The following is a 3,792-nucleotide window of genomic DNA, read 5'->3' as shown; positions in this document are numbered from 1 at the left end:
ATACAAAAACACATGAAACAAACTCACAACAAAACCCTCACAAGGCCACATTTGGTGGATAACACGAAAATACTTAGACACTGCAGCAATCACAGAAAACTACACATTTTTGAGAAATTATACATTTCACAACAGACTCCACTCATCAATATACAGACCGACACACTCGGTGCCCTCCTATTGCATAAGAACTCGACTGTTCAAAGACATCCTCCGAGCATCGCAACTCCCAGAAGGAACAGATCCTCCCTACGGAGTTCCAGGAGACATTCTCCCAGCGCAGCCGACATAATCCCACCGAACATAATCCCACCAGACATAATCTCACCAATCAACAACAGACCCACCCTACGGAGTTCCAGCAGACATCCTCCCAAGCGCAGCCGACATAATCCCACCGGACATAATCTCACCAATCAACAACAGACCCACACCACATAGCTCCATTGTGCGCCAACCTAGGTAGCACTGTGACCTCTCCCAGTACCATGTATACACCATTGTGCGCCAACCTAGGTACAACTGTGACCTCTCCCAGTACCATGTATACACCAAATTTCTGTACTTAAATTGTTAGCCTCCTTTTATGTATCAGATTCTTTTCTCGCCTGAAGATGGTTGAAAGCATCAACCGAAAGCTCGCATTATGTATTATTGTATAGTATTTTCTTAACAATACAATATGGATCTCGGCCACCTCGTTTTTGACCTCCCTTCTGATTACAAGAAGTCTATTCGGAAGATAGAGAAAACTACTAAGAAGTTAGTTGATACTGAATGTGCGCTGGTCTTTAACCAAACATGTTTAAAAGAGAACTTACTGCCTATTTATTCTGATATATATATATATATATATATATATATATATACATATATATACATGTATATGTATGTATATATATATAAATATACAAATGTGTGTGTGTGTGTGTGTGTGTGTGTGTGTGTGTGTGTGTGTGTGTGTGTGTGTGTGTGTGTGTAGATATATATATATACATATATATATATACATATATATACATCTATATATGTGTGTGTGTGTGTGTGTGTGTGTGTGTGTGTGTGTGTGTGTGTGTGTGTGTGTGTGTGTGTGTGTGTGTGTGTGTGTGTGTGTGTGTGTGTGTGTGTGTGTGTGTATGTGTGTGTACATATACATATATATATATATATATATATATATATATACTGTATATACATGTATACACATACATTGTGTTTGTTTATATATTAGAGATAAGGTGTGGAGAGTGACATGGTTCCTCATTTTCGGACTCCTTATCTGAGCTAGAGGATCGCTGGATTACCTTCCATGCCTTCTGCACCCGCTCTCTCACCGAAGTTGTTAGGAGGAGGATGATCTTCAAGCAACACCACGATGTGAGGATTCTGCTTCCAGCAGCCTGGGCAGCTATCTTCTTTCTTTTCATCGCCGGCCGAGGATCTTTTTGGATTGATACATCTCCAGGAGTAATTCTTCTTTTTTCTCAGCTCCTTGCTCTCTCCGTTGGATTTCTCTGCCTGTGCATCGAGAGGGATCCCGGCAGGGGTCCTTGGAATAAGGACAACGACCTACTCGACGAAGAATTAGGTTTTGTGGACGGCTTCTGCCCCATTTGCCGGTTCTACCAGGGTCCACGCGATAGTCACTGCTCAGAGTGCCTCGTGTATATTAGGGAAAAGGACCATCATTGCCCTGTGCTGGGTGTCTGCATCAGGGGTCGCAACTACCCGCACTACTTCGGCATGCTCTGGTCCGCAACCCTCTTCCACGGCCTGAGCAACTTTGCCACCGTGGCCAACCTGGTTATGACCTGGGGCAGCGAGGGCGGCATCGGGTGCCAAGTGGGACATCTCCTCGTGTCTCTCTATCCCACAGCCCTCTTTACGTACTTCACAGAGAACCACACCATGAGATTCTTCACGCACCCCCCACGAATCCTGTGGAAGACGTTTCCGCAGGAAGGTTCTCTCTCAGCCCTTCCCAGACCTCCACAGCATCTTCATCGAACACAGGACCTCTGGAGTGGACGGAGGTTTCCTTGATGCTACGGTCACCTGAAGAGACACGACTAGAACTCCAGCAGGACACGTTCTGATTATTGCCTTCTAACGAGGACCCAGAGGCAGACATTTACACGACGAGCGCTGACAGTGCCAACCACGTCTCTGTGTCTCTTGAGAACCTGAGACCTCACTAATAACTTCGACTGGGAGAAGCTTCACTCAGAATTTCTTTACCCTTAGGAGTCACGCAGGGGTTTTCCCCTCAGCTGAAGAAAATCAAGTTTCATTTAGTATTTTTTTCTCAGATGTTTGCTTCCCTCAATATCAAATGAAATCAGATTTCTTGTTTTCAGTGCATTTATGAAGTGTAAAGTGGGCAACGCTTTTATGTGTGCAGCAGCGGCGAATTACAAAGGATTACAAAGGCGGAGTATGCCAACAGGAGACCTTTTGGTCCATAACTAGGTCGGATGCGGAAAAATTATAATAATTATAAAAATATATATAATAATATAAATTATAATAAATAAATTAAATAAATGCTTAAGTATAGTCAAATAATAAACAAACAAGTAAATAGTAAATAATGATAAATTGACAGATAACTAATAATAAATGAAAGTCAAGCAAATAATAAACAGACAAATAATAACAATTGATATACAAACATACGTACATGTACAGTGTATATATATATATATATATATATATATATATGTGTGTGTGTGTGTGTGTGTGTGTGTGTATATATATATATATATATATATATCTATATATCTCGATTGCAAACTGCAATCCTCTTCAGTAGAGGATTGCAGTTTGCAATCAAAATATATAGATTCCCCGTTTCCAGTCTTTTCTACTCGAACAGTGGTTTCTACGTTATTGACAAATGTGTGATTACATTTTTCACCTGTAATATATATATGTGTATATATATATATATATATATATATATATATATATATATATATATATATATATATATAATACTAATGACCCACTTTCGGAGAAGAATAAGCGAAAGTAAAAAGATCCGTATATTTCGATCACTAACTGTGATCCTCTTCAGCAGATGTGAATTACAAAGTGGAGAACAACAAGTATTTATACAGAAGTAGTGAGGTGAGCAGGAAAGGACGGGGGCTCAGGTCACGTGTCCGGTGTTGCATGGACATTGGTGGATTTTGTCCACTGCTAATGTAGAAGGTAGTATTTTATCTATTGCTAAGGAAGTTATACAATCTGGTGACCATTGGCCATAAGAAATATTATAATTTGGAAAATTATTAATTAAAGAGGATTCTATTATTTTTCTTCTCAAACTGCATTTAGATTTGTAGGTTATTTCAGGGTCGTCCCAATTTATTCGATGTTATTTGTTGGCGACATGCTGAAATACGGCGGAGTTTTCCTGCCCATATTTAACAGAGTTCTTGTGCTCTTTGATTCTAGTGGTGAGGTCTCTACCCGTTTGTTCCCAATATACATCATTGCAATCTAAACAAGGTAACGTATAAACTTCAGGAGTTGTATTACTCATGGATCTGTGATGTACATTGACAACTTTATTGAACAAATTTTTGGGATAACTGAAGATAAAATTTACTTTTTCTTTTGGTAACAAATGAGACATGTCAATAATTTATATATTATATGGTAATTTCATGCAACTATTATCCCACTTGTAATTCATGGCGGAATGGGAATCTGATTTGTCAAAACTCATTTTGGCCTTACTAAGGGCTTTTTGTAAAAACCACGACGGGCATCCTAATTTTGTTAATT

Source organism: Oratosquilla oratoria, chromosome 35 (assembly GCF_046742065.1).
Source record: "Oratosquilla oratoria isolate Oo_2021 chromosome 35, ASM4674206v1, whole genome shotgun sequence".
Taxonomy (NCBI): Eukaryota; Metazoa; Arthropoda; class Malacostraca; order Stomatopoda; family Squillidae; genus Oratosquilla; species Oratosquilla oratoria.
Note: the sequence above shows the minus strand (reverse complement) of the source record.